The sequence below is a fragment of the Strongylocentrotus purpuratus genome, unplaced genomic scaffold, assembly GCF_000002235.5.
Source record: "Strongylocentrotus purpuratus isolate Spur 01 unplaced genomic scaffold, Spur_5.0 spur5_scaffold_4, whole genome shotgun sequence".
Taxonomy (NCBI): Eukaryota; Metazoa; Echinodermata; class Echinoidea; order Camarodonta; family Strongylocentrotidae; genus Strongylocentrotus; species Strongylocentrotus purpuratus.
Window position 1 is genome coordinate 19,602,405 of NW_022145610.1, and position 24,476 is coordinate 19,626,880.

The 24,476-nt window shown below is 37.1% G+C and overlaps 1 long non-coding RNA gene across 1 annotated transcript in view; it reads right to left on the bottom strand.

Annotated features, from left to right (window-relative positions):
- Positions 1-24,275, bottom strand: part of LOC115929248 — a 43,223-nt gene extending 18,948 nt beyond the window's left edge. Inside the window, exon 1 of the long non-coding RNA XR_004066399.1 lies at positions 23,950-24,275. This is a non-coding gene — a long non-coding RNA (uncharacterized LOC115929248). The remainder of the gene's footprint in view (positions 1-23,949) is intronic.
- Between the last annotated feature and the right edge of the window lie 201 nt (positions 24,276-24,476).

Sequence of the window (24,476 nt, forward strand, 5' to 3'; positions counted from 1 at the left end):
ACTTGTCTAGAAAAGGAATGAATATGGACCGACAGTCAGAGGCTAGACCACAAAGCACCCAACTACTCAGAAACCCTGCGAGTGTTGTTGGATGAATTCGGTGGAAAGCTGAGTGAATGAACAGGATAACCTTCATCAAAGTCCTAAAACGAAAAGCTTTTCAGGCTTGTTGATTGAAGATGTGATAGATGTCTGCATGAGAGTAACTTGCAATGTACTCTCTAAAAAAAATTGAGTGATCACAGAACGTCACTCCTCTGGAGAGTGAAATGTAGTGAAAATAGAGTGAACATTCACTCTTTTCTTCTTAGAGAGCACTCGAAAATCAATCGATATTCACTCATAAACAAGTGATCCCTGAGGTCACTCCCAAGAAAGTGAAAATAGAAATAAAATTCACTTTTTTTTTTTAGAAAGTACAAACTGGTATAGCTCTTTTACCATCTTCTGTACAAAAGCACCACTTTTTCAAGAGAAAACAAGGATCACAAAGATAGTTCCAGCTCCTTTTTACTACATTGTATTAATATTCTCATAACTTTATGGAGCACTTTTCTAGCTATGACTTTTGAAGAGCCCACTTAAAAATCTTTCTAGGGATTTTGAGTTACTTATAACGGGTTGTCCATAGCTATACGAATATAGGCCTACATGTTTTTCTATATTAGCACCTTCTCTTCCTGGGCCCATGTGTCTTGACTTTTTTCTTGTATTTTTCCTAAAGAATGTCTACATATTGTTGATCATAACGATGTCTCCCCCCCAAACACAGACAGACAAACAATAAATAGACCTTAAAGGTAAAATTGAGTTCTGGTCATGCGATTACATCGTGAAAGAAATCGTCTGGAACCAGAGGCAATACTGAATAGAGAAAGATTTATTATGCACACACACACACACAGTACAAAAGAAGCAAGGAAAGTCACCTGACAAAAAAAAATCGGAGTAATTCACCAATGTTTTGAGAGCAAGCATTTACACTGCAAAAACCGGTGAAGTTTCTGCTGGTGTTTCAACAAACCACACTCCAGGTGGGTTTTATCGTTTTTCAATTGTGATTTTTTGGGTTTTTTTTGTTGTTGTTGTTGTTTTGTTGTGTTTACCGGTAGTTGCCTAGCAAATTCCGACAAAACACCGGAACGTGAGAAAAACCGATGTTTTTTTGCTTGCAGTGTAAATACCTCTTCTTATGACATCACTGGACTGTTCATGTAACACGGGACACCAAGCTAAGGCAGGATACATTTACAAACGCAACTAGGAAGATATTTATGGCTCGCTAATTCTCCTTGTCGTTCAGGTTCCAAACCAATTTAGAAGATTCAATGTCTTTCAAATCCTCCTGCCTTCACAAATCCTTTTTCAATTGCGTGCCCAATATTACTAACACACATGTACTTTTGAAACATTGCGATAGAGGAGTAGTCTGCAGATACAAACCCTTGCCAGTCGCTGTGTGTAGCAGTGTCTGCACCGTGAGACTAGCCTGACACCATACTGCATAGGATCTGTACTTTAGCTGCTCCTTGACACAGCCAGAGACTGACAGAGCTAGGCTCTGCTCAAGGCTTTAGGACTTTATATGGTAAAGAGTCAAATTAGAGCAGAACAATACAGGAGAGCTCTCGGGTCATGAAATGATGAAATTTTTATATTATTGAAGTACATAGTCTTATCATGGATCCTACTCATATCCAGGCCAGCATTTTGAAGGGCCTCAGCTCGGCAGTCTGCAAACATCATGCATACATGTAGTATTTCCAAGATTCTTGAATTTTATAAGAGCATATTGTGAATAGGGTGTTCATGTAGCATAAATCTCGTGAAATTTATTTCTTTAGTTCCTACATACACTTTTCTGGATAAAGGAAAGCTTGAACTAGTCCATATGAAATTGAGGGTTCAGTGACACAAAGACATAACTCCATATTTTGCCAAAATGAGTATTCGATATCAAAATGTTCAGAAAAATGCGGGCTTTTCAGGAAACACAAAGACTTCACCCAACACCCTGTTGAAATCAATGGCTAGTGAAACATAGACTTAACACGTATAAAGGCCCAAGCGCTCAGTGACACATAAACCACTTTTTCTCAAAATGGCCAAAATGGAGCTACGTCTTTGCGTCACTGACCCCTCAAAATGATAAACAGGGCTCCGCACCAACTCTTCTTTTTTTGCACTAGGGGTCTGGAATAGGGGCCCTTGGGTAGTAAAATGCAGGGGCCCATATGCACTGACGGGGGGTCCATATGCACTGACAGGGCACCCATTACTGTCCAACCTTGTGATAGCTACATGTATAATCAAATAGATGAAAATGAATACATGATTTTTCAATATGTTTTTTCTTCAAATTGGATTTCAAAAGAGATCTGCAATTATCAAGACCACATACCATGAGGTGAGTGTGGAAATATTATTATGTGGCAGCATGTGTATGAATCGTATGAATATTTAAAATCTACCATGTGTTCAGGGTAACTGTGGTAAACAAAGATGAGCAATTTCAAGTTTCTTTTATACACAGCGCTGAAATTTATGATTGATCTAATCGTGATTTAGGCTAATACTCTAGCGATTCATCCTTTGTATGTTTTTGTATTATAATCATGAATCAAAGATTTTTTTCCAATGACTTGGAGTAAAAAGATGGAATTGCAGTTTTTATGAGATTGTGTGCTGCTCCAGAGAACACCAACACGTGTCATTCTCTGGCTGGCTTTGTGTATGGCGTTGTTGGAGGATTTGTCAAAACAAGATGGTGAGTTTTATTAAAAGTGACTGACAGAACGGGCAAGTATCAACCACTGTATCTCAGGCCACTTCTATCACAGAGAAAATATTGGTTTTGGAGGCATTGAAGCTCAAGATGTGAAAAATATGAAACCAAATCACAATATAAACAAAGTTATTCATGAAATTTAAAAAACTTTCACATTGGTGACCGACGAGCAGGAGCCAAAATATTCAGCTCATTTGCCTCGTGCAAATTGAATTGAATTGCACATGCTGATTGGCTAACATGCCTAATCAGTAATTTTATCGGTAATGTAACTGAGCAATTTATTCAAAGGGTATATAGAAGATTGGGCATTACTAGAAAAACATTCATCGTCCTATACACGTGTGTACCAACAAATAAAATCAACAGAAAAGAAAATGGCACTAAATTCAACACAATTGCAGCATACATGTGTAGCCTGGTCTTTGAAAAGTCGAAGTGAAGGGTGTCACCCCCTCCCCCTAACCACACCTCCCCTAACCTCCATTCCCCTCCTCTTTTCCACCCTAGACATTGGGAGTATTTCATCATGATCCAGCAGGAGCTTGTTCCAGAAATTCCATGTTCCCCAGAGATACAGTACCTTGCAAGATGCAGGTTGCAGACACCTGTATCACAGTGGAGTATTATAACAGAGTCTGGCCAATTTACAAGGGGTCATTAGAGGTCAAACTCGTCTGGCAATCTGTGGTGACTCATTCATGACAATATCATAAATCATATCGCGACAGCCAAGCTATCAGAGAGAAAATCCTCCATTTGACGCCCCATTATAGGATTCCTCAGACTGGTTATTTGTTTGGTGGTTTTTGGCAAGTCTTTTGGGGTTCAGGAGTCCAGAGCGAGCCTCCAGAATGTTTACGGGTTTCCGACTGATTTATGGTCTTGCCAAACGGATTGGTACAGAATTCATGTTGTATGACTTCATGGTCAACTGAGTAGATTTTGGGTTGCTTCAAGAGCACCGTTTATCATTGTTTGACATATGGGGCAGACTCTTCCAGAAAAATAATACAGAAGTTTTAGAATTATAAAAATGTTTATATCATGTCTACATTTATGTATCTTGTTATCATGTCTTACCGGTACTATGTTTTACATATCTTTCTGTATTATATTATAAATATGTTGTGCTCTCATACCCCTGAAGGGGGTCGATAGAGTCAAATAAAAGCTTATCATATGTCCAAACTTCTTCTCAAAAGGAACAGGTAATGTGATTTCTGTAAGAATAAGATCAGAAACATTTGCGACTTATTAATTGCAAATAAGTTTTGCAGAAGTCAGTTGGGATGCCACTATATTTTAATACATAAAACTTTTTTGTGATTATGAACCACTCACAGCTATCATAACAATGTGCAAAAGATTTATTCACATGAAAGTTTCTTGATTTGCAACAGGGCTTATGTTTCAAATTATATCAGCCAATGACAACAAGCAAGTGACAAATAAAATCATATTAAAAGCAAGTAAAATGTCTTCCTTGCAGAAGAAGGGTATGAGGCATAGTCAGCTATGTAACAAAATACAAGATTATTTTAAAGGTATTACAAAGTTTTGGTATGGGGTCTTGAATTTGGTTCAAATGAACATATTGGAAGCATATATATGCGATCCTATAATATTCAGTGATCGTTGTCGCGGTTGAAATCGAGTCTTCAGTTACGAAATTTTGAATAATAAACTCTTTATGTTGTATAGCTCCCTCTCAAGGTCAAGATATTAATAAGGCTATAAAACAATATTCCTTGACTAAAATCGACCGAATAGCTCTTCCCGTTTCGAAAATTATATATCACAACTACATATCTGAGATATTCATGGTCGCAGCTACCATTGTACGGCCGTAGGCGCTATTTGAAATTTATCAAAATTTACCGGGAGCACTGGTAAATTTTTATATTCAATTTTTCTCGAAAGCAGAAGTGTTTTTGGAGCTAAATTTTCTAGTGCTTATAATACATCTGCAGGGGAATCCAAATATATCAAAATTGAAAAGAATCACTATCCACCCAATTTTCAAAATTTCCAAAAACTTTGTAATACCTTGTGAAAAATTGTGAAAGCACAGAGCAATTCTGCAGATATGTAAGATAGTCCTGATTTTTTTTTGCGAAAAATAATTCACACAGAAAGAGCAAGAGTGAGTGAGTGTGAGAGAGAGAGAGAGAGAGAGAGAGAGAGAGAGATCTGATATTGAAGAAGAAAAAATCAACAAATCAAGCAATATCTCTACCAAACACAAATCTAAAAAGAACTCCTTTGAACAAAAATCTATATGCTATACTGCTAGCTTCATATGAGAACTACACATGTACATGTAAATATATCAGCCAAGTGACAACACGCAGCTGTCATCAAAATGCAGTGAGCTGGGGCTCAAGGACTGTAGTCTGTAGTGGATTAATTCAAAGATGATGACACATCCCTTCCATTTATCCAGAGCAGGTTATGAATTAAAGAATTTATGGATGACATGCAGCTCAAATGGTAGGAGGATTGGATCAAATTATGCCACTCTGCACATTTTTATTGATTTATCCTCAAGTGGAAAGCGTGAGAATTCTGGTTGGAGGGGGATAATTTATATCATAGAGCATCAATACACATACAGTATATCTTTGGATTGCATGTAGGCCCACATATTTACAACCATATCACTGAAAATGACGATACCAGTGTGACATGTCACTGTCAGTCCTCTCGATATGAAATGATTTGCTGCTAGCTAAGCTCAATCAGGAATCCAAATTTATTTTCATTTTCATTCAAAAGGTTGACACATGTTGTCATTCTGAAGACAGTTTACTAGAATGAATTTATTGAGAAGTTTAACAAATGTAGAATATGCTAGAAAATAAAAGTACCCCCCCCCCCTGGTACAGTATATCATGAAATAGGTTTTAAACATGTACAGTTCAACTCAAATTCTCTCACTACACAACAATTGTTTAAAATTGTAAGTAGAAATCCCCCCCCCCCCCAAAAAAAAAACAAAAAAAAAAAACAATCTGCGCTGAACAGATTAGAATGCTTCTTCCAAAATTGATCTCTATTGTCCAAGACTTGTCCGAACCAAGTTCGATGACCCAACATCTACTAGTATTCATTCCCAATTATCTTTGAAGCCCCTGTCTGTCCGCCCACATAGAAACAGGATTCAGGAATCATTCTAATGTCTCTGCATATACAGACAAACCTGCTATGGAGACCGCCCAAGGGAAACACAAAAAGTGGTCTTTGTAGACAGGTGGTCTTTGTAGACAGGTTTCAGTACATGTTTCAATGAGAAACCATTTTCAAGGGAAACAAAAAATGTGGTCTTTAAAACAGGTGGTCTTTAAAACAGGTGGTCACTAAAGCAGGTTTGACTGTACACACAAGCAAGAAGTGCAGCAATTTCAGACTGCAGGAAATTCATATGAAAGTCGTACCAGAGAAACGTCATATACCGTATACAGAATAGTGAAAGGAGAGTTCAGACGAGAAAACAAAATTGCATAAAGAAATGTACATAGAAATGAATTTTGAAGAGGGCAATTGACATGATACAGCTGGCCAATCATATACATGTAAGTTTTGAAAATACACAAAGTCAAGGCAAACATTGCCATCACGTCTCTGGGAAATAATAGAGTCAGATATGAAGTAAGATATTACATTTTATGATTCTACACATATACAGTACCTAAAATTGGAAATGAACAAAGAGACAAGAAAGGCGCAATTCTGATAGTATTGTCATCGTTTTCTGAGAAATAATCCAGACAATATATCAAAGGCATCGTTTAACAATATTAAATCTGATATGCATGACCCTATATGTTATGTCTGTGATATGGTGTAATATTAAAGGCCTAAAAAATTGCACTTTAAAATGATCACGAAGTGCCTCAAAAAAGTAAAAATCTTTGAATGACAGATTTTTCCGTACTCATTTTCCCCAATAAACTGTTGTGTAATAATAACTGTTGAAAAAAAAATTACATTTCGATTTCCAATCATAAATATCTTGATAATCAGACAGGCGATGGGCTTGTAAAGAACTGAAAGGTTTATAATTATCATTGCAGCATGAGCTAAATCAAGCATTTCTTTCAGAATCTGAGACAAAGTTACCCAATACCTTTAAGGGTAAACATGAGTTTCGTACGAAAACTACAAATGGAAAACAGGATGTAATTTGCAGTAAAGCTCTTTACCACAAGCCCTCATTAGTTCCAGTATACCACTTCTGATCTTACTTTCACAAACACATTCTCGAAAACTTCCAATTTTCCCTGAACAAATCTGTAAAGAAAAGTCCCACATGACAATGTTTACAATGTAGGAACAATAACAAAAACAGCAGGGGAAAAACAGCCCCCCAAAAAACTTGTCAAACTTTTCCAGCTTCATTCTAATGCCTCTAATACCTTTTAAGTATTGATTCACCACAACTGAAGATGATCCCTAATAGGGATGGATGTGTGACTACATCAGGAACAATAACATGAGGGTATTATCGATTCTGAAATAGGAAGCATTTGCTAGAAGGTGTTTACTTTAGAATCTCTTATTAGTTCCAGTATACCGGTTCCGATCTTCCTTTACAAACACATTCTGATCAACTTTCATTTTCACCACTGCAAGCAAACAAATGAAGAAAAATGACTCATTAATTACAATGTTTAGCGTGTTTTTAAAGAATATCACATTAACATTTATAACAATGCCAGCTTTGCTTTTTTAAACGCCTACTACTTTAATAGGGGTTTATTGGAACTTGAAGAAAAATCCTTGTTAGGGGTGATTATTATAACATACATGTAGGACTGAATGGAAAGTACACCGTATTCAATTGAGAAATGTTGTAAAGTGGCATTAGAATTCAATAACCCCATGGTTAAAGAAAAGGTTGAGTTCTGGGAAGAGGTAAAAAAATATTTGTGAGCGTTATTGTTTTTATGCAAGGGTGGAAGAACATCAGATTAAACATGTTCCCTAAAACATGGCTCTTTAAATGACTTCATATTCTAAATATGACATGAAACATCGTAAAAATCCGGGGTAGGTTTTTTTCACCATGTGCTTGTGTAGTCCCATATGCATCATTCTGTGTACAGTGCTTGTAACTTTGCCAAGAATTGGCCAAATTTCTTATCATTTTGATGATTCCAGAACCTTGCAATACACAATACTTATATACTAGATGATCAACCTTTTCTGATAGATTCCACACCATTTTTTTCACGATGCAATCACATGACCAGAACTCAACTTTATCTTTAAGATTCCTTTTCTCCTATCTACAGTAAAACTGACAGAAAATCAGAAAAAGTGTACTGTGTGATATTTCAAAATGTAGGCCTACTCACTGATCATTCATGCTGACAAAGTTCTTTGTTTCGAGCCAACAGATTTCCCTAAGAGTGCCCCATGAAGGAGAAATGCCATCATATTGACAGCCTATGAGAACGGCAAAAAGCCATCTAGAAACATGGAAAGTTCTGAAACTTTAAATGTACACAAGACCGATTGTCCACAAGACTGACTGATAGCCAACTACCCCGAAAAACAGATACGGTGGTCAGACATTTATGATATATTCTCCTCAAAGAATTGACAATCCAAAAAAAATAGAGAGAAAGATAAGAAAGATAAAAAAATCCTTTTCTTTATATTCAAACTTCATGTGTGGCAGCTCCCAAGAATAAAATATGAATGGAAATTATTGACAGCAAACAATCTTTCTAAAGCTCCAGTAACGGCTAACCAAAGTTATGGTTACATAGCCACATCTTCACCACATATTATTCTCCAGATCTTGTGGTACTGAAAAACATTTAACCTCCTTTCCAAAGGCCACCCACACAGGAAAACTTAGTTTATGAAAAGCATTCAATATTGAAAAAAGATTGATGCAAATCTTATATACCAGTAAGAAAATAATAATTTATACTTTTTCTGCATGATTCCTTAATTTTGTTCTCATTTATCTATTAAACATTATTTCTACTTTATTCTCACAAAATAAATGTATGCATCCGCAAGTTATTTGGTAAATGATGAGAAAAAAATAATGGATAATTTTTTTTCTTCAAAGAAATGTAGTACTGTGGGGTGATTTTAATAGAATCTAAATTTCTGAGTTCAAAATGCGCTGTTGTACTACATGTGACCTTGCACTGTCATGTGAAGCAAGAAAAATAACCCAAACATACAAATACACTGCATTCGGAAACCTGAGAAATATTGTGAAAATGATTAAATGAGTGACCTCGGCTATAGAGTACATCTCTATCAAACTTTGACGACGGACGGACATAATATCATCCGTTGAGAGCCAGAAGGGTGTTAACCCGATGTAAGATTGTTTGGGCTAATGCCCTTCTAGCCGTCAGCGGAAGATATAGGCAGCTTTGATGAGGTCAGTTTCCTTACCAATACAACAACACCGTGAAAACAAACAGTTTGCAAGAATCAAAATTTCAGGCTGGATGCAGGCATGCGAGATAGGCCTACAATAATATTGCTCTTGAAATGGATTCCAATGACGATGTAATTTTTTCAGTGCAAAATAACGCTCAACGCTTTTGCGACAATAATTCCACATTCTGTGGTGAACATGGCTCAACAACTTTTGATTCAGAGCCTTAAAAATGTGTCAAATCCATGAGAAGAAAGGACAAAAATGTCTGCACATGTACACTGAATTTTAGTGTCATAACTACATGTATATTGCGTTTGATGCCAGGCGTTGTTAAGAGAGAGGGGGAAAAAAGAGCTTTGAATTCTTAAATTGGCAACACATTTAATGATTCATTGTTTCTCAATCAAGATAGGAACTTTTTTTTATTCTTCAACTTTTCAACATCATTCTTCCCATGAATATTGTTTTCATAGACATTAGATTATATTTTAACTATGTAGCGATAAATGTAATTATTGTTGCCAATTTGAAGAACATTAACATGTGACCATTTTAACTATAAAAGATGAATCCTGTCCAGAAAGGGTGAATGGGGCAATTCCACGGTAACGGAAGGACACTCAGACAAGATTTTTGAACTTCAGGTTCATACTAAAAGAACTGTTTTATTAGTATAAGATGTGAAACAGTACAGATATAATACCTATATAAGTGCCTTTAATTCTCCCCAAAAAAATTGTCATTATAGTTAAGTAGTTTAAGAATGTGCATATTAATTATCTCGGTAACGGAAGGACATAAAAATGGACATGGTTTTTCCAGTTAATTAGTGTTTATCCAAACTTTGTGAAGTTGATGAAGCTTTCCACTTGACTGAAACACATTTTGTTCCCCATAGTTTAATACATACTAATAAAACATTTCTTTTAGTATGAACCTGAAGTTCAAAAATCTTGTCTGAGTGTCCTTCCGTTACCGTGGAATTGCCCCATGGTGATTTTTGTTTTGATATTGTTGTTCAGTATGTTTTTACAAGAAATATGCCCATAAATGTACGCTGATCTCTGAGGTATATTTTGTGCCCAGCACCGTCAAGATTACATGTATATCAAACTGAATAAGCTCCAAAACATATGGTCAGCAACTCACTGGTCAAACTCAACGCCTAAAGGCCTCTGTGTATACAACGCAGGTAATTACAGTCATAAAAATCTCATCAAACTAGCTCTTTATTTGGTGGCAACTAGATCTAATTGCCCATCAGTGGGCTAAACCTGTCTCAATTATCACCATCGTCCAGGCAACCCATCACTCGGTTGCTACCCACTTTGCATAGGTAAGGTTGGCAATGTGAAAGAAAGACCTTAAAGGTATTAGGTAGCGTTGCCTCTGATTCTAAACAAAATCATGTATTTAGCTCATGCTGCAATCATAATTATAAACCTTAGGGTCAGAAATGAACCCAGTGAATTTTACAAGCCAATCGCATGTTTGATTATCAAGACATTTATGATTGGAATTCGAAATTTTGGAAACAGTTTTTGAACGGTTTTGAATGTTTTTTTAAATAACACTACAGTCTATTGGCGAGAATGAATGTGGTAAAACCAGTCAGTCAATTATTTTTTCTTTTTTGAAGCACTTCATGATCATTTTGAAGCACAAGTTTGTTAGGGCTTCAATATTACACCATATCACAGACACTGATAACATATAGGGCCATGCATCTCAGATTTAACATTGTTAATAAACAATGCCTTTAAGAGAGGGTCCGAGCTAGAATACCATACATACAGAGACCGCAGTCCATAGGCCCTACTGCTCCTGACAAGGCATAGTCAGTAATGGACAGAGTTAGGTTTGGGTAAAGTTCAAGATAAACTTGAGTTCTGGTAAATATAGATAGGCTTGTAAAAGCCATGAGGTTCCTGACTGACCTAAAGGTTTATAATTATCACTGCAGAATGAGCTAAAGCCAGGATTTTGTTTCAGAATCTGAGACAAAGTTACCCAATCCCTTTAAGTGTTATGAATATCAGACAAGTAACAAGGGTCCTTGCCTGCAAATGAAGTGCCTCCTCCCCCTCATCAAAAAAATAAAATAACTTGGGGTCTCAGCCAGGGTAGTGGTATAGAGTGATTTGCCAACTACTGTGGCTTTGAAACAACTAATCCTTTCCTAACTGTTAGACCTTACCAAAGAATTAAAGATAAAGGTGAGTTCATTTGATTGCATTGTGAAAGAAAAGGTGTGGAATGGATCAGAAAAAAGTTGATCATGTAGCATGTAAGTATTGGTGTGTACTGCAAAGTTCTGGAGTCATCAAAATCATAATAAATTGGCCCAGTCTTGGTAAAATAACAAGCACTATGTACACAGAAACATGTATATGGGACTACACAAACATGTGGCGTATTTGGCGTAAAAATCTGTCCCAATTTTTAAGATGTTACATGCCATATTTAGAATATGAAGGCATTTGAAGAGCCATGCTTTTCAGGGAACATGGTTTATCTGATGTTCTTCCACATTTATTTGCATAATAACAATGATACTGCTTACAAATTATTTTTCACCTCTTCCCAGAACTCAACCTTCTCTTTAAACACAGCCCCATTTTCATCATCATGACCACAATATGTAAAGTGCAGTTAATAGACGGTCCAACCACATCAGAGTGCGACCCGCCTGTTATCGAAAGGCATGTGATGGCCCTGAAAGGAACAACACACATGCCGACAGTCCGCAGATCAGGGAATAAATACAGACACAATCAAATTTTGTGTTTACCTTTGGCTTTATAGCTAAGAATTTCTTGAGTTGTGTTTGTTGAAAGAAAGGACAAAGAAAAAGTTTACACCCAAGTTGTAGACGACACACTGTGTAAAGCCCATTGATTTAAGTTTGTTTGTTGATTGTAATTAATGGTGATGAACTGTAATTACAAGAGCTACACAAATTATGACTGAGAGAAACCCCCTGTTCCTTATTCATATTTAGAGAAATTCTAAAAGCAAATTATTTGAAATCAAAGGTTTTACAACAGTTTAACTTTACAATGGTTCTGATTAATACAAATTCTTTGTATTTTGCAGCCATCAATAATTCAAGAAAATATAATGGCATAAGGAATGTTACAAGCTGGTAATTCAATTCACTGGTTCCTGCTCCTAGTACTGTTATATTAGTACAGTTAGACATCGTTCAGACAGGCAAGACCGAATTCACACTGACAATGGACAAAACTACAAACGGCAAGAACCCCAAATGAGCTTAATCAAGATTTTGTAGATTATTAGTCTTTTTTGGAGTCTGTATGATGTCATAACTAACTTACGCATTTCTTAGTTTCAGCCAACAAGCATGTAGCTTGTTAAAGTCTGAATATACACTGTAGACGGCCGCCTGGACCATTTACATGTAGCCCAACATGTACATCGTAGACCACGATGGTGTCTCGACCAGACTCCACATTTCGTACAGACGTGTTAAAAACCAGCAGGGTCAGTGAATCGTATTGTGATAGCCAAAGAATCCTCAACAAAAGCCACAAGGTGCTTGAATATCCCACTAGGCGTGTCTTTATCAGCTCATGTTTGCCAAATAACCCGCTATTTGCAGACTCGGGATATTATCCCAAAGCTTGAAATTGCCTCTTCGAATCACCAGACGGATACACTCATCACAAATTAGCTTGGATGGGTGCAAATTAGCCAACTATTTCCCAAACAGCAGGATATTTAGGAAACAAGACAAACATTTCTCTGGATATTTTCTCGCCCAAATATCTCGCTAATTGCAAATGCGGGCTGATGAAAATGCCAATTAGCTGGATACTTTGCGATCGGTATAGTTAAAATAGCGGGTTATTTGGCAAACTCGAGCTGATGAAGACAGGCCTACTGTGTCTGGTGGTAGTAGTGGTTGTGTTGGTGGGGTTGTGGTGGTAGGGATGGGTGGGGCTCATTGTAAGTAAATAGTGAAATCCAAACCCTTTTGTTACTTTCATATGTATACATTGTACTTAGCTTAATACATGTAGTTGGATTTACAGGTCATTCATTACATTTTTAAATTATGTCCGCCGGTGGTCTTCACCGACTTCAAATTTGCATTCAGTTGATAAGAATAAAATTTTAGATGGAATCAAGGCTATAATTATGATTTGAGGTTTAGGACAATTACTAATCTCTAGAAGGCTGTTTAACCTTTTTTTTTAAAGACTGACCCTTTACAGGGAGTGGAGATTGTGCACACAATGTGTGCGGGCAAGCACTGAATCCAATGACCGGGGTAATAGTATATTTGTAAAGTGCTTAGAGACATTTGTATTAAGCGCTATATAAAAATTAAATGTTATTATTATTATTATTATTACAAATAAAAAGAAAAAAAAGGCAGCACTAGACCTACATATTAGCTTACTATTTTTAGTCTGCACTATATACTCCTACATCTTTAATGGGTCATGAACTTCAAGGTCCATTTTTAAAGTAAGCTATAAACTCGAACACAATAATCTCCAACCAACTGTAACTGTGCCTTGTACAGGTGTACAAAAAAAATACCCCTTTCTTTTGTCAACAGTGAGAGTGATTATCCTCAACATGTTCAAAGACATACAAAAAACCACCTTGGACAACAGGGGTTCCAGAAAGAGTGTGCATAACAATAGGAAAATTGCACAGCTTTCTATAAGGGGCAGGATGTGTGGATAAAGTGGCTTCATAGTGGGTTGTTGCTTGCTTGTATTAAAGATGAAGTTGAGTTCTGGTCATGCGATTGCATTGTGAAACAAACGGTGTGACATCGATCAGAAAAGGTTGATCATCTACAATATAAGTATTTGTGTGTATTGCAAGGTTCTGGAATCATCAAAATGATAAGAAATTTGGCAAAGTCTTGGTAAAGTTTACAAACACTGTACACAGAAAGATGTTTACGGGACTACACAAACATGTGGCGTAAAAATCCGTCCCAATTTTTTACAATGTTTCATGACATATTTAGAATATGAAGGCATTTGAAGAGCCATGCTTTTCAGAGAACATGCTTTTCAGGGAACATGTTTTATCTGATGTTCTTCCACACTTGCATAATAACAATGATAATGCTCACAATTTTTTTTTTCACCTCTTCCTAGAACTCAACCTTCTCTTTAAAGTTGTATTCTATATTCTTTCATGTAAGGATTCTAAGGAGGTCTGAATTGGTCTAGTATTCATCTACTTATTCTACTTCAGCGAATGGACTTGTTTCTATCAATTCAATTCTCAGACGTAGACACATGAGTTGTTCAACACAATGCTCTACCTGTATGTAGACCCATATATAAGCTCACTGATGACTCATAATAAATGATGTAACGCAAGTCGTTGTATGGAAGAAAATAGCCACTTTATCAAGACTGATTAGGAGAGAAATCTGGAGTAAAATATTGGTGCTCATAGGTCTACCTGTGAGGCAGGAATGTGGTGTTCTCGTACAGAAATGAAACTTAAACTTTAAACAAAAAATGAGATTAAAAAAAAATTACAACTTTGAAAGATGCAAAACATTTTACAGGTACAAATGTAATGCAAGATATTAAATTTGGAACCACTTAAATCTCTTGAATGCTATTTCTAGTTTTCTACAAGTGTTGGTCATGACTGTATTGTAGTAGATTGACACTGCATGAATTTTACATACAAACATGTTTATAAAATGTTATCTCTCTCTCTCTCTCTCTCTCTCTCTCTCTCTCTCTTTCATACAGTTTACTTCTTTTTTCCTTTCATCCTATAAAAAGTAATAACAAATGCATTTTATATATATTTTTGTTAAAACAAGCCCATATTAATGTTCCACGGGTCTGATGTTCCATACATGTTGCTGTACATGGAATGATATGGAACCCATATCGTAGAGAAAAACAGTACCGGTATGAAAACATTTTGTTTGGATGATACAGTGTACATAATACATATATAGTCCTAAATATGTAAAACATTTTGATGAAATGGTGCAACTTTAAACATCTACTTTATAATAGAGTGGTGAAGTGTGACATCATCAAAAATCTATTTTTAGAATTTCTCAATTTTTCTTCATTTTCTGAAAGAGCATCAAAAATAATGTACAAATGTCGAAAATCAATTGAATATGTTAAGTATTGGCTGAGATATGACCATCTGAATAAAAAGATTTCCTATAGGAACTCAGTGTTATTTTGCTTTGGCTCATAATGGTTAGGAGCCAGAGCAAATAACACTGAGTTCTTTAAATGGGGAATATATTCATTCAGATGGTCATATCTCAGCCGATTCGACATTTGGACATTATTTTTGATGCTCTTTCGGAAAATGAAGAAAAAATTTGAGGAATTCTATAAATAGATTTTAATGATGTCACAGCTTCGGTACTTTATTGTGGTGTTTATCCTCTGACTGGTAAACAGGACTGGTAAACAGGTGACGGTGCATGTCAATTGGTCAATACAAGTTATCACCGCTTCACTGACTCAACATGGGCAAGAAATCAATCAAGAGGATCGACGATTAGGACACCCACCAAAGTCAGAGAAAGAAAAGAAAATAGTTGAAAAGAAGAAGGAAAAAAATCAATGACAAATTTGAGAATGGGGAGACAGGTGCAATCCCCGCTTAAGCTGGCCGTTTGTTGAAAAGGAGCGTTGTAAGCAAAACAGGCATTCCTCAGGTGTAACATCATACATGGATTGTTGACTTGTTTTTGTTCTTTGCTAGCTGAACTTTGGAATAATTTTGATACAATATAAAAAGGCTGGGTCTAATTCTTTAGGATTACATTATGAGGAACCAACAGGGGAGGAAAGGGATCAATATCGGTCAAAGACAGTCCCCAGAATTCAAAATGAATTGAAAAATGAGGTACATGTACATGTAAGCTTGGCAGTGGAGGTGCAAGCCTTGCATCATCTCATCCCACATACAGTCATACATGTACATGTACATGTATGTGTGTATGGAGCCTTCATGCACACAAGAAAACATCTATAGAGACAAATTATCATTAAAATCGTTTCCAGGTTTTGAAAGATTCTGGTCATCACTGATAAAAAGATTATATAGCAATCCCATCTTTATCATCTGACTTTTCTACATACCGGTAATCACTTTGGGTAATAAATTGTAGTCGATGCCATTTCCAACGGAACATGCAGCCTTTTCACAGTTTCACACACAGCTAAAATTCATCGTATCTAGAGATGATTAGTATAAACATGTTTAACTCAACAGTTTTAAACACCTTTAAAGAAATTTTTCCCTGTTTGAACATCGTATAAACGATGTTCGGATAGATACAAAGTCGCGATTCATACGCCCCTCAAAGCAGGCTGCAGATACGAAGTTCGTATCTAGAGAGCTTGACATTTTGTGTGTGAACGGTTTAAACGTGTTTAAACTGGATGGAGTGTGTGCTTTCTTTTGATTTGACCTGACCTTCAATGCGCAATGGCACTACTGCACATTTTAAGAGCAGTAGTTAATCACGAAACGATTAACGATCGCACCGAAATTTCTGTGTGTGAATGATGTCTTATGTACAGCTGATTAGTTTAAAGCCCTTTAATGGTAAAGACCAGTTATGGTCATGCAATTGCATTGTGAAAGAAACGTTGTGGAATCGATCAGAGAAGGTTGATCATCTAGCATCTAGCATCTGCAAGGTTCTGTAATCATCAAAATGATAAGAAATTTGGCCCATTCTTCGTAAAGTTACAAGCACTATACACAGAAAGATGTATATGGGACTACCCTATATCTCTCACAGACCATGAGAGAAACAAATTTACCAAATATATGAATTAGTAGGCAGTTTCCCCGGCAAATTTGTTATCATCATGTACATGTGTATTAGTCAAAACATATTTTTTCACATGATTGGTAATGAGAGCTTCCATTTCATTTTTTGAAATTGGGGCGTTTCCAATACTGGTCTTTACCTTTAAACTAATCATGTTTATAGAATTTTAGCTGTGTGTGAAAAGGCTGTAATTGATGAAAATATGGCTTGTAAGGTACAATAATACATTACCAAGTAATACCACTTTAGGCCAAGAATGAGTGGGGTACATATAGGTCAGGGGGTTGGGGGTTAGGGAGGGGGAGGGGGGAGGGGGAGGGGGAGGGGGTTGGGGAGGGGGGGGAGGGGGAGGGGGAGGGGGAGGGGGAGGGGGAGAGGGGAGGGGGAGAGGGGAGGGGGAGAGGGGAGGGGAGGGGAGGGGGAGAGGGGAGGGGAGGGGGAGAGGGGAGGGGGAGGTGGAGGGGGAGGGGGGAGGGGGAGGGGGGAGGCAAAGGGCCACAGATACTTCCTGGTAGTCAAATGTTGCCTATAATCAGAAAGGTACAATGTACAGTATAGCAGCAACGAATTTGACTGTACGTACTGGTTGTCACCGCAACACCATGCAGTCAAACTGAAAGTACATGTAAATGTACCTACCATCAAAGTGGAAAGTCTGGAGATAAGTACAGAGATTCATTGCACAAAGCTCCAAAAGACTTCCTATTTAAAAACAAAACAAAAAAACAACTACACTTGATATTACAACTGATTATCTAAACTAATTCATCATTATTCTAAAAGTAATTTCCTTGGCTGACTGATCGTACAATCTGTAATCTATTCTATAAGTTGGCTAAATGCTGGCTGGATTTAAATCAATATCATACACTTTGACTACTCGTAAATGTTGCAACTACATGGTTTGTTATTTAAACATATTTGTGGCTTACACCAAGTAAATAAGATCGATTGATCGATCTGTATTGAAAAACAAGTCAAAAAGTAAGCCACAAATATGAAATTTCTCCCAGGAAGCATTTCATATATAAAAATACATGGTTTGTATCTTGCACCTACAGTTGTACATTATACGTAGGCTTGCATATGGTTGGCATGGCACCAGGAAGCTTTTCATAGACGTGACGGTATATAAAGTGAAGAGGAAAGCAGAGGAAATATCAAGCCCACTCTACCACATCAACGACTTCCTGAACTAATCTTAGCGCTCTCGATCAAGCTCCCTCTCAAAACCAGGAACTGACCCTTCATCTGCAGAGCGCCAAAAGGATGTTAAAACTCGAGTGAATTGACTTGAATTGATGCCTTTCTGCCTCAAAACATAGGCCTACATGTAAGCTTTACAATACACACAGAGCTTTGGATTTGTTTCCATAATACATTATAATACAAATAAATAATTTGACATTTGGAGTATAATAATTTGGTGTATTGGCATTTATGCAAGTTTTCTGTAAATGTTGCACTGAAAAATGTAGGCCTACTACTTATCGTCACCATATATCAAATAATCTCAATTTAGGCCTACATGTATACTTGTGCATCATGGACACACTGTACATGTAACATGTATGTACCTGATCAGAAATTTCATTCTACATGAATATTACAGTTGGCATAAACTTAATTAGTTATAAGTTAATTAGCTCTTCACTAATTATCGCTCATGTCAACACAGAAGCATTGTTATATGTGTCTACATTAAGTACAATGTAAAGGGCATTATAATATGCAGATAACATACATAACTTGCCCTTTTCATGTACAGGTGTAAAACTGTTCTGGTATGTGAGCCATCAGCCAACACATGTGTTATATTCGTGCATGACTCGGTTACATTTTAACATCTTTGATGGCTTTAGAGTAGGAACATGGGGCATGTCCTCATCAGCTCGAGATTGCCAAATACCCCGCAATTTGAACTATCCCAATCGCAAATTATCCAGTTAATTTGCGTCTTCATCAGCCCGAAGTTGCAAATAGCGAGATATTTGGTCGAGATAATCATCCCAAGATATCTTGAGCTAGTTTGCAAAATAATCCGCTATTTGTCCGGTGCGTCTTCACCAGCCCGAAGACACGCACTATTTGAAACGCTGAACAAAATATCTCGAGCTAATTTCTCAAGCTCGAGTTTCAAGGTCAAATCTCGAGCTGATGAAGACGTGATTTGTAACTTTGGGATCATTTCCAAAATCAGAAATAGCGGGCTATTTATAGGCAATCTCGAGAATTTGGCAATCTCGAGCTGATGATGACAGGCCTATGGTGAGCCAGGCAGGCAGGCCTAGGCCGAGGCCAGGTAGATTCTTTCCCACAGTTCTCACTATCTGGCTGCACTTCAGCTCTACGTCAAAGATGAAATATGAACCTCCCAGCCAGGCACAAACAAGGCATGCAGGTGCACCGTGTCAGAGAAAATACAGTCCAGACCTGAAAACACAGTCCCATCACTGATTTCACTTGTACTAGTTATAAGTCCATGGTCCCATCTATCTGACAACTATGGTGACAAAAATATATACATGTTTAGCGTCCCCGCCCGCTTCCTTTTGGGGGGCCACCTCCTTCTTTTTTCTTATCTTTTTAAAATAAATAAATAAATAAAAAAATAAAAAAATAAATTTTAAAGAAAAAAAACATGAAATCGCTGCTTAAATGGATATATTTCTGAAAAATTGCCGGACTGTCAGGGAAAATCTACCGAGCAGCCATTTTGAAAAAAGAAAAGAATAAAAGGACCTCCTGTCCTCCTTCCTATTTTTCAAAAAGGCAGGATGCTAAACATGTTTTTGTTTTTTGGGGCCTAAGCCTACATATTTGTACAAATAGGCCTACTGGTAGGCTATATACGTAGTAGGGTTTGACCGAATGGATCTCTCAAGTAATTCAAAAAGAAGGCTGACTTGTTATTATATTTATGATATCCACATATTTACAGAGCAACTTCAATTTGAACTGTAATGTAAACACTTCTCATGATACAGACATGAAAATAAAGGGACCAAAAGTCAGCGAATCATAATGAAATACCAGCTCAAAAATCAGAATGACCTCTGCTGATAACAGCATGGGGTCAATGCAAGTCGGCTTACAGGAGCTAGGCTTCAAACACAGACGTATACATGTAGATATCCCAAAGCACTATCCAAATACCGACAGAAATTGAAAATTATGAAAGCCGATTGCATGTCTGATTATAAAGATATTTATGATTGGAAATCAAAATCAAATTTTGCGTTTTCCTAACAGTTTTCATAACACTACAGCCTATTGGTGAAAACGAGTACCGGTATGGTAAACCGGTCACTCAAAGATTGTTACTTTTTTGAGGCACTTCTTGATCATTTTGAAGCGCAATTTATTTAAGGTTTCAATATTACATCATATCACAGACACTGATAACACGTAGGGCCGTGCATCTCAGATTAAGCATTGTTAAATGATGCCTTTACTGTATTAAGTGAATTTAACTTCATACACAAGTGGTAGTTTACTTGTTTTCCCAATACCAGTACTTGCTGTAGCATTACTTTCTTCTACCATGGTTTACCATTGCATAACACTCAATTTCAGTTGGGACACTGGATGAAAAGCAGGTACATGTATATTATTTTGCCTCTTTATCTCATCCTTTAAATTTTTCTACATAAAACATCTTTTGTGGTACACGTACATGGATGCAGATAAACGTTAATAAAAAACGAGAGTTTAAGCTCAATTTTCAACTCAATACAGATCTAAATTCTCAGCAAGAAACCAAACTAAGAATAAAGTCTGATAATAAAGACCATATGCATGTCTAGTGGGAATAAGAATTCTGATCATTTACCATGGTAACCAGAAACCTTAGGTCAACCTGTTTGGCTTGGAGTTTTACATTACTGTAGTAGGCCTGTCCTCATCGGCCCGCAGTTGCAATTAGCGGGATATTTTGTCGAGAAGATAACCAGAGAAATCTCCTGCTATTTGGGGAAAAGCTGGCTTATTTGCACCTGACCGCGCTAGTTTGTGATGAGCGTATCGTTCCGGTGAAGACGCAATTTCGAGCTTTGAGATAATATATATTTCGAGTCTGAAAATAGCGGGGTTATTTGGCAAACTCGAGCGGATGAAGACAGGGCTACTGAATTTGAGAAAGAATGTGGAGGAGAATGAATTTGTAGGGAAAAAGAGATAATGCAGAAACACATCATGCAATCTCAAGAATGTCTGCGTGGGTTTACAGATGAGGAAAAAGTGATTGGGCATTCAAGAGCATCAATACAAATTCTTCCTTAGTGGTTTGATTTGTGTATGTAAACTATCAAATTCTTAAATGGATTGTGTATCTATGCCTCAGATTCTAAACACAATCCTGGATTTAGCTCATGCTGCAATCATAATTATATTTTTGTTTAGGTTAGTCAGGAATCCCATGACTTTTACAAGCCGATCACATGTTTGATTATCAAGATATCTATGATCAGGCGCGGATCCAGGATTTCTTAGGGGAGGGGGCCCAACTTTTATTTTTTCTTGCTCCTGAAAATTTGAAAATCGCGCCGGCCGAAAAGTCGCTCAGTGGGGGGGGGGGGGGGGGGGGTGGTACAGAGCACAATTTTTTTTTTTTTTTTTTTTTTTTTTTTTTTGCTCCCGAAAATTTGAAAAACGCGCCGGCCAAAAATTCGCTCAGTGGGGGGGGGGGGGTAGTGAGCACATTTTTTTTTTTGATCTTCAAAAAAAATTCAATTTGCACCCCCCCCTTGAGCGCCAGGGGGGGGGCCCAACCCCCAAAAATCGTAAAAATCACGTGATTTTACATGATTTTTTTCTCAAGGGGGGGGGGGGCCCGGGCCCCCCGGGGCCCCCCCCCCTGGATCCGCCACTGTCTATGATTGGAATTCAAAATTTCGAAAACCGTTTCCCCAGCGGTTTTTTTATAACACTACAGTCTATTGTGGAAAGTGAGTATGGTAAAAACCAGTCACTCAAAGATTTTTACTTTTTTGAAGCACTTCATGATCATTATGAAGCACAATTTTAGGGCTTCAAGTTCAATATCACAGACACTGATAACCAGACAGGGCCGTGCATCTCAGATTTGTAAAACTGGAAAGATTAATAAACAATGCCTTTTAAAAGTGATTTGTCACAATAATATCCAAATATGCAGGTCCCTACATGTACTGTCGTCTACTGATTGTACATGTAGGTCAATTATTTGTACACATAACAAGCTGTTAAAGGTGAGTTCTGGTAAGAAAAAAAAAAAAAAAACTAATTCTCACAGAATCAAACGAAACTTACACTGAATGTTCAAGATTACAAATAAATGTCATTTGCCAAACAATTTTGGTAGAAAATGTATACTGGCTGAGTAATGAGCATAGAAAGATTACGAAATCAAGGTTAGTAGCCCCAACACCATTTGTGTAGTCCCATATACATCTCTCTGTGTAAAGTGCTTGTTACTTTACCAAGACTGGGCCAAATTTATTATGATTTTGATGATTCCAGAACTTTGCAGTACACACCAATACTCACATGCTACATGATCAACTTTTTCCTGATCCATTCTACACCTTTTCTTTCACTATGCAACCAGATGACCAGAACTCACCTCTATCTTTAAAATGTGCTTTAAAGGTAAAGACCAGTATTGGAAACGCCCCAATTTCAAAAAATGAAATGGAAGCTCTTTATTACCAATCATGTGAAAGAATATGTTTTGACTAACACATGATGATAAACATTTTGCCAGGAAACCGCCTACTAAATGATATATTTGGTAAATTAGTTTTTCTTTTGGACTGTGAGAGATAAACGCATGTGTTGCGCACGTGTGCGTAGTCCCATATACATCTTTCTTATCATTTTGATGACCTTGCAGTACACACTGATACTTATATGCTAGATGATCAACCTTTTCTGATCGATTCCACAACGTTTCTTTCACAATGCAATCGCACAACGTTTCTTTCACAATGCAATCGCACAACCATAAGAGTCTGGATTTGATTAATATTCCATGTTCTGGTATCTTTTTTACTACACCATAATTTCAACTTTTAAATTTCAACACCTATTTTATATATGAAATCAAACATTTTCTCTGTAACTGCCAGACACACAAACATACTTTTACTGTACAAATAGGCCTAATTTAATTTTTAATTTTTTACCTTTAGAAACAGTAAATGTCGAAAAAATGACCTTGTATATCCTGAAAAACAAAAGTCTTATCCATGTGTAAAAAATTGTAGAGAGTGACTAGAGACAATACTGTATTATTTCTTCAGAGTTGACAACTTGAAGTTTGAACTCTGACAATAGCCTACTGTCTCTCTCTCTCTCTCTCTCTCTTTTCAGATTAAACAGCCTGAAGCCCACCAACGACAACAACTGTCTCAGAATCAGATAATTTGACTTCAACTTCAACTCCAGCTCCACACTTCCCTCGTTTTCCTCTAAAAGGCTCTGGCTCTCCTCTCACTCTCACTCAGTCTCAGTTTCATCCCACTTTTCTCTCACTTCTCAATCAACCGTCTCACTCAGCTTCATTGACAATGACAGAATGACAGATATTGTAATCTAATAAACATATTTCAGTGTTTAAAAGTTGACTTTGACTAGCAAGAGCAAGAAATCTCTCAATGCATCAGTGACTATTTTTTCGCTTCCCTCTACATGTAGTATGAATTAATAATGCAAACGCCTCAATAAAACCACAGCTCCGAGCTTCACTTGCCGGTGCTTGCACCGAACCACCCGGACAGGAAGGGGAAGAAAAAGGGTAGCGCTCCGAATGAACGGAGCTGAGAAAACCCGAGCCTGGCTGAGACCCGAGTGGTTCGGAAGTCGGCTCTTCATCAATTCGCATGGCACAGATATATTTGTTTTCATATTTTCATTAGTCTAAATTTTATTTGTACTTACGTTTATCTATTCATCAAACTGTTAGCAAAGAATCGAAACATCCTGCTGTCTTTGAGATATAGCAGATTTGGCTCAGATCAGAGGATATACATGTACACGAAGTTGTTGGCGTTGGCGTTTAGATGGCGCTCTTCAATCTTTGATGTTTATCTTTTCAAACTTTTGATCTTATGGCTCACTTTAAATGATTTTTTGTTTTTGTTTTTGAGGGGGGTCTGTCTTTCCAGACTCCTGTTTGCGAGTTCAGAGTTGGTTAAAGGTAATACAAAGTTTTGGGAATTTTTGAAAATTAGATAGTGGTGATTCTTTTCAATTTTGATATATTTGGATGCCCCTGTAGATGTAATATAAGCACTAGAAAATTTAGCCCCTAAAACACTTCTGCTTTCGAGAAAAATTGAATATAAAAATTTACCGGTGCTCCCGGTAAATTTTGATAAATTTCAAATAGCGCCGTACAGCCGTACAATGGTAACTGCGACCATGAAAATTTCAGAATATGTAGTTGTGATATATAATTTCCAAAC